The sequence below is a fragment of the Lepisma saccharinum genome, chromosome 22 (genome assembly GCF_977018435.1).
Source record: "Lepisma saccharinum chromosome 22, izLepSacc3.1, whole genome shotgun sequence".
Classification (NCBI taxonomy): Eukaryota; Metazoa; Arthropoda; class Insecta; order Zygentoma; family Lepismatidae; genus Lepisma; species Lepisma saccharinum.
In genome coordinates, this window is record NC_139250.1 from 331,594 (window position 1) to 339,375 (window position 7,782).

General features: G+C 44.8%; 1 pseudogene; it reads left to right on the top strand.

The window, feature by feature from the left end:
* The first annotated feature begins 5,110 nt into the window (after positions 1-5,110).
* On the top strand, positions 5,111-6,506 carry LOC146005055 (large subunit ribosomal RNA; annotated as a pseudogene).
* Positions 6,507-7,782: the final 1,276 nt, after the last annotated feature.

The following is a 7,782-nucleotide window of genomic DNA, read 5'->3' on the forward strand; positions in this document are numbered from 1 at the left end:
TGTCCCCAATCTCTTGTTTTGTACGTTTTTTCCACGTGTCTTGACATGCAAAGTATCCCTGCAACGTTTGGTGAAGATCTGAGTATGTAGTTTTTGACCTTATCTGGAACATACTATCTGAAAATTTGAAAATTCTTAAAAAATTCGTCGAAAATCTTGATGTCTCCAATCTCTTGTTTTGTACGTTTTTTCCACGTGTCTTGACATCCAATGTATCCCTGCAAAGTCTGGTGAAGATCTGAGTATGTAGTTTTTGACCTTATCTGGAACCTCCTATCTGAAAATTTGAAAATTGTTAAAAAATTCGTCCAAAATCTTGATGTCTCCAATCTCTTGTTTTGTACGTTTTTCCCACGTGTCTTGACATCCAATGTATCCCTGCAAAAGTTTGGTGAAGATCTGAGTATGTAGTTTTTGACCTTATCTGGAACCTCATTTCTGAAAATTTGAAAATTCCTCAAAAATTCGTCCAAAATCTTGATGTCTCCAATCTCTTGTTTTGTACGTTTTTTCCACGTGTCTTGACATCCAATGTATCCCTGCAAAGTTTGGTGAAGATCTGAGAATGTAGTTTTTGACCTTATCTGGAACCTCCTATCTGAAAATTTGAAAATTCTTAAAAAATTCGACCAAAATCTTGTTGTCCCCAATCCTATGTTTTGTATGTTTTTTCCACGTGTCTTGACATCCAATGTATCCATGCAAAGTTTGGTGAAGATCTGAGTATGTCGGTTTTGACCTTATCTGGAACATCCTTTCTGAAAATTTGAAAATTCTTAAAAAATTCGTCGCAAATCTTGATGTCTCCAATCTCTTGTTTTGTACGTTTTTTCCACGTGCCTTGACATGCAGAGTATCCCTGCAAAGTTTGGTGAAGATCTGAGTATATCGTTTTTGACCTTATCTGGAACCTCCCATCTGAAAATTTGAAAATTCTTAAAAAATTCGTCGAAAATCTTGATGTCTCCAATCTCTTGTTTTGTACGCTTTTTCCACGTGTCTTGACATGCAAAGTATCCCTGCAACGTTTGGTGAAGATCTGAGTATGTAGTTTTTGACCTTATCTGGAACCTCATTTCTGAAAATTTGAAAATTCCTCAAAAATTCGTCCAAAATCTTGATGTCTCCAATCTCTTGTTTTGTACGTTTTTTCCACGTGTCTTGACATCCAATGTATCCCTGCAAAGTTTGGTGAAGATCTGAGTATGTAGTTTTTGACCTTATCTGGAACCTCCTATCTGAAAATTTGAAAATTCTTAAAAAATTCATCCAAAATCTTGATGTCTCCAATATCTTGTTTTGTACGTTTTTTCCACGTGTCTTCACATCCAATGTATCCCTGCAAAGTTTGGTGAAGATCTGAGTATGTCGTTTTTGACCTTATCTGGAACATCCTTTCTGAAAATTTGAAAATTCTTAAAAAATTCGTCCAAAATCTTGATGTCTCCAATATCTTGTTATGTACGTTTTTTCCACGTGTCTTGACATCCAATGTATCCCTGCATAGTTTGGTGAAGATCTGAGTATGTAGTTTTTGACCTTATATGGAACCTCCCTTCTGAAAATTTGAAAATTCCTAAAAAATCAGTCCAAAATCTTGATGACCCCAATCTCTTGTTTTGTACGTTTTTTCCACGTGTCTTGACATCCAATGTATCCCTGCAATGTTTGGTGAAGATCTGAGTATGTAGTTTTTGACCTTATCTGGAACCTCCTATCTGAAAATTTGAAAATTCTTAAAAAATTCGTCCAAAATCTTGATGTCTCCAATCTCTTGTTTTGTACGTTTTTTCCACGTGTCTTGACATCCAATGTATCCCTGCAAAGTTTGGTGAAGATCTGAGTATGTCGGTTTTGACCTTATCTGGAACATCCTTTCTGAAAATTTGAAAATTCTTAAAAAATTCGTCGAAAATCTTGATGTCTCCAATCTCTTGTTTTGTACGTTTTTTCACGTGTCTTGACATGCAGAGTATCCCTGCAAAGTTTGGTGAAGATCTGAGTATGTCGTTTTTGACCTTATCTGGAACCTCCCATCTGAAAATTTGAAAATTCTTAAAAAATTCGTCGAAAATCTTGATGTCTCCAATCTCTTGTTTTGTACGTTTTTTCCACGTGTCTTGACATGCAAAGTATCCCTGCAAAGTTTGTTGAAGATCTGAGTATGTAGTTTTTGACCCTATCTGGAACCTACTATCTGAAAATTTGAAAATTCTTAAAAAATTCGTCCAAAATCTTGATGTCTCCAATCTCTTGTTTTGTACGTTTTTTCCACGTGTCTTGACATCCAATGTATCCCTGCAAAGTTTGGTGAAGATCTGAGTATGTCGGTTTTGACCTTATCTGGATCATCCTTTCTGAAAATTAGAAAATTCTTAAAAAATTCGTCCAAAATCTTGATGTCTCCAATCTCTTGTTTTGTACGTTTTTTCCACGTGTCTTGACATCCAACGTATCCCTGCAAATTTTGGTGAAGATCTGAGTATGTAGTTTTTGACCTTATCTGGAACCTCCCATCTGAAAATTTGAAAATTCTTAAAAAATTTGTCGAAAATCTTGATGTCTCCAATCTCTTGTTTCGTACGTTTTTTCCACGTGTCTTGACATGCAGAGTATCCCTGCAAAGTTTGGTGAAAATCTGAGTATGTCGTTTTTGACGTTATCTGGAACCTCCCATCTGAAAATTTGAAAATTCTTAAAAAATTCGTCGAAAATCTTGATGTCTCCAATCTCTTGTTTTGTACGTTTTTTCCACGTGTCTTGACATGCAAAGTATCCCTGAAAAGTTTGGTGGAGATCTGAGTATGTCGTTTTTGACCTTATCTGAAACCTCCTATCTGAAAATTTGAAAATTCTTAAAAAATTCGTCCAAAATCTTGATGTCTCCAATCTCTTGTTTTGTACGTTTTTTCCACGTGTCTTCACATCCAATGTATCCCTGCAAAGTTTGGTGAAGATCTGAGTATGTCGTTTTTGACCTTATCTGGAACATCCTTTCTGAAAATTTGAAAATTCTTAAAAAAATCGTCCAAAATTTTGATGTCTCCAATATCTTGTTATGTACGTTTTTTCCACGTGTCTTGACATCCAATGTATCCCTGAGAAGTTTGGTGAAGATCTGAGTATGTAGTTTTTGACCTTATATGGAACCTCCCATCTGAAAATTTGAAAATTCCTAAAAAATCCGTCCAAAATCTTGATGACCCCAATCTCTTATTTTGTACGTTTTTTCCACGTGTCTTGACATCCAATGTATCCCTGCAAAGTTTGGTGAAGATCTGAGTATGTAGTTTTTGACCTTATCTGGAACCTCCTATCTGAAAATTTGAAAATTCTTAAAAAATTCGTCCAAAATCTTGATGTCTCCAATCTCTTGTTTTGTACGTTTTTTCCACGTGTCTTGACATCCAATGTATCCCTGCAAAGTTTGGTGAAGATCTGAGTATGTCGGTTTTGACCTTATCTGGAACATCCTTTCTGAAAATTTGAAAATTCTTAAAAAATTCTTCGAAAATCTTGATGTCTCCAATCTCTTGTTTTGTACGTTTTTTCCACGTGTCTTGACATGCAGAGTATCCCTGCAAAGTTTGGTGAAGATCTGAGTATGTCGTTTTTGACCTTATCTGGAAACTCCCATCTGAAAATTTGAAAATTCTTAAAAAATTCGTCCAAAATCTTGATGTCTCCAATATCTTGTTTTGTACGTTTTTTCCACGTGTCTTGACATGCAAAGTATCCCTGCAAAGTTTGGTGAAGATCTGAGTATGTAGTTTTTGACCCTATATGGAACCACCTATCTGAAAATTTGAAAATTCTTAAAAAATTAGTCCAAAATCTTTATGTCTCCAATCTCTTGTTTTGTACGTTTTTTCCACGTGTCTTGACATCCAATGTATCCCTGCAAAGTTTGGTGAAGATCTGAGTATGTCGGTTTTGACCTTATCTGGATCATCCTTTCTGAAAATTAGAAAATTCTTAAAAAATTCGTCCAAAATCTTGATGTCTCCAATCTCTTGTTTTGTACGTTTTTTCCACGTGTCTTGACATCCAACGTATCCCTGCAAAGTTTGGTGAAGATCTGAGTATGTAGTTTTTGACCTTATCTGGAACCTCCCATCTGAAAATTTGAAAATTCTTAATAAATTCGTCGAAAATCTTGATGTCTCCAATCTCTTGTTTCGTACGTTTTTTCCACGTGTCTTGACATGCAGAGTATCCCTGCAAAGTTTGGTGAAGATCTGATTATGTCGTTTTTGACGTTATCTGGAACCTCCCATCTGAAAATTTGAAAATTCTTAAAAAATTCGTCGAAAATCTTGATGTCTCCAATCTCTTGTTTTGTACGTTTTTTCCACGTGTCTTGACATGCAAAGTATCCCTGAAAAGTTTGGTGGAGATCTGAGTATGTCGTTTTTGACCTTATCTGGAACATCTTTTCTGAAAATTTGAAAATTCTTAACAAATTCGTCCAAAATCTTGATGTCTCCAATCTCTTGTTTTGTACGTTTTTTCCACGTGTCTTGACATCCAATGTATCCCTGCAATGTTTGGTGAAGATCTGAGTATGTAGTTTTTGACTTTATATGGAACCTCCTATCTGAAAATTTGAAGGTTCTTAAAAAATTTGACCAAAATCTTGATATCCCCAATCCTATGTTTTGTATGTTTTTCCACGTGTCTTGACATCCAACGTATCCCTGCAAAGTTTGGTGAAGATCTGAGTATGTAGTTTTTGACCTTATCTGGAACCTCCCATCTGAAAATTTGAAAATTCTTAAAAAATTCGTCGAAAATCTTGATGTCTCCAATCTCTTGTTTTGTACGTTTTTTCCACGTGTCTTGACATGCAAAGTATCCCTGCAACGTTTGGTGAAGATCTGAGTATGTAGTTTTTGATCTTATCTGGAACCTCCTATCTGAAAATTTGAAAATTCTTCAAAAATTCGTCGAAAATCTTGACGGAAGGCGTAGAGGTCGCAGCAATGTGGCGTGCCTGGCAGTGTCCCCCCGTCTCCCCGGTCGTCCGGGGGGGTTCGCGGGGGGCGTACTGTGAGCCCCTGGCCCGTGCGGTGTTCAACGAGTGGCCCATCCGACCCGTCTTGAAACACGGACCAAGGAGTCTAGCGCGTGGGCGAGTCTAAGGGAATCACTAAACCCGAAGGCGCAGTCAAAGCGACTGGGACGATCGAGGTGACCCGGAGTCGCTCAACGAAGGGCCCTCGCGCAGTCCCGGGGCGATCCCCCACCTCCGGGTGCGGGGATCGTACCTAAGAGCCCACTCGCTGGGACCCGAAAGATGGTGAACTATGCTCGGCCAGGACGAATCCAGGGGAAACCCTGGTGGAAGTCCGAACCGCCTCTGACGTGCAAATCGACCGTCTGAGCTAAGCATAGTGGCGAAAGGCCAATCGAACCGTCTAGTAGCTGGTTCCCTCCGAAGTGTCCCTCAGGACAGCTGGCGCTCGCAAGGGGGGTCCATCCCGGTAAAGCGAATGACCGGGGGCCTCGGGGCCGAAACGGCCTCGACCCACTCTCAAACTCTGAACGGGATGGAGGTCCCGCTTGCCCCTAGGGCGAAGCGGGGCCTTCTTTTCAGGACCCGAGTGCTCAGTGGGCCGCTCCTGGTAAGCAGGACTGGCGCTGTGGGATGAACCAAACGCCGGGTTAAGGTGCCTGAATCGACGCTGCTCAAACCATGAAAGGCGTCGGTTGCTCAAGACAGCAGGGCGGTGGCCATGGAAGTCGGCATCCGCTAAGGAGTGTGTAACGACTCACCTGCCGAAGCAACCGGCCCTGAAAATGGATGGCAATCGAGCGTCGTGCCTATACCCGGCCGCCGCCGCAATGCTCCATGCATAGGCAACTATGTAAGAATGACGCGGCGGTGAGTAGGAGGGCGCGGCGGTGAGCGTGGAAGGGTCTGGGCGCGAGCCTGCCTGGAGCCGCCGTCGTTGCAGATCTTGGTGGTAGTAGCAAATAATCTGATGAGACCTCGCTGAGGTCAGACGTGGAGAAGGGTTCCGCCTCAACAGCAGTTGCAGGCGGGTGAGCCGGTCCTTAGACCGCGGAGAACTCCCACCGATGCGTCGGGTCAGTTTCGCGACTGTCACCGCACCTTCGGGTGTAGTGGTTAGCGCGACGCGCCGGCGTCTCGGCCGCGATCGAAAGGGAAGTGGGGTATCCAGCCCTCCGCCGCGTCTCGGGACCGGGAGTGCGTCGCGGGTTCCCTCGAAGTCCGTAAGTCCAGGTAACTGGTGGCACCAGGAGAATCCGTCGGGTCCCGGGGGCAGAGTTGTCTGTTCTGTCAGAGCGATCCCCTACGCTCCCCGGAATCTTCCCAGAAGGAGAAGGGGACACTGGGGAAAGCTAAGAGAACCGTAGTTGGGTGCGGTTTCCCCGGGTGCCCGTCGGACCTTGAAAATCTTGGTGGGAACAGCGCAGCAGAGTCCCGAGGCCTGGCCGTACCCGAATCCGCATCTGGCCTCCGAGGTAAAGAGCCTCTTGACGATAGACTAATGTGGGTAAGGGAAGTCGGCAATCTGGATCCGTACCTTCGGAACAAGGATTGGCTCTGAGGACCGGGGCCGGTCGGGGCCCGGGGGGCCACCGCGGGTTCGGTCCGGCGTGGGTCTTCGCGAGGGGCGGGCAGTTCCTGCTCGTCCCGAGCGTGGACCGCGCGTCGGACTTCCGCGAGCGTCCCTGGGCTCTCTGAGGGGAACGCACCGAACCCCTTGCCCCCCTCGGGGGCGCCGGGGGGAACGTGCCTCCCCTCGAGTCGGCCGCCGACGAACGGTCGACTCAGAACCGGCACGGACCAGGGGAATCCGACTGTTTAATTAAAACAAAGCATCCCGACAGCCCGAGAGGGTGTTGACGGGATGTGATTTCTGCCCAGTGCTCTGAATGTCGCGCTGAAGAAATTCAGGGAAGCGCGGGTAAACGGCGGGAGTAACTATGACTCTCTTAAGGGAGCTAAGTGCCTGGCACTACGAGGGTAGAGGTGAAACTCGTCGATCCTTGCACCCAGGTACTACGGGGCGAGGGATGGTACTCGTTGACCCCCGCATGAAGGTTCCCTTAAGAACCCTGCCTCAGGGTACAGAGCGGGTCACAGGTGGCGGATAGTGATACGGCTTGCAGATATGTGAGCTAGTGGTGTACACCACCCCGGACCAGAGGCTAGGGGAGGAAACCCCGACAACCCGCTGCCTTGCGGGCGGGTTTTGACCCAAAGGCTAAGGGAGAAAACCCTGACAGAAAACCCTACTCCCAGAACAGCGAAGGGGGTAGGTGAAGCCGCACTCTCGCTTTGTCATGGGGGGATGTTGAGTCCAGAATGCCTAGTACTGTTCAAAACCTCATCCATAAGGCTGGGGCTGGATGAGGAGACCTGCCCAGGGGGGACTGGTGACAGGAAACCCTTAGGGAACGAGCCAAGCGGAGATAGAGGCAGTGGTGGGAGAGAGAAGGACTAGGAAGCATGGCAAGTTCATTGAACGGGGTCCACAACACTGAAGACTCGGTGGTGCCGACCCTCGGCCTGATTAAGCTGGGGGTCCTTGGCGTAACAGTGGCTAAGCCTGGGGAGTAGGTGGAGTAGGGCGATTTACCCTATACTCCGGGGATCCGGGTCTTTGATCAGGAAAGGCAGGATGGACAAAACTGAAACCTATGATGAGTGATAGGGCGAAGGGACTTCTGGGAGCGAAAGCTCCTGGAAAACCAAGTAACGAATGCGGAGACCAGGCAGCCCTTGATGTCGGCCGGCGACATTGGTGGGTA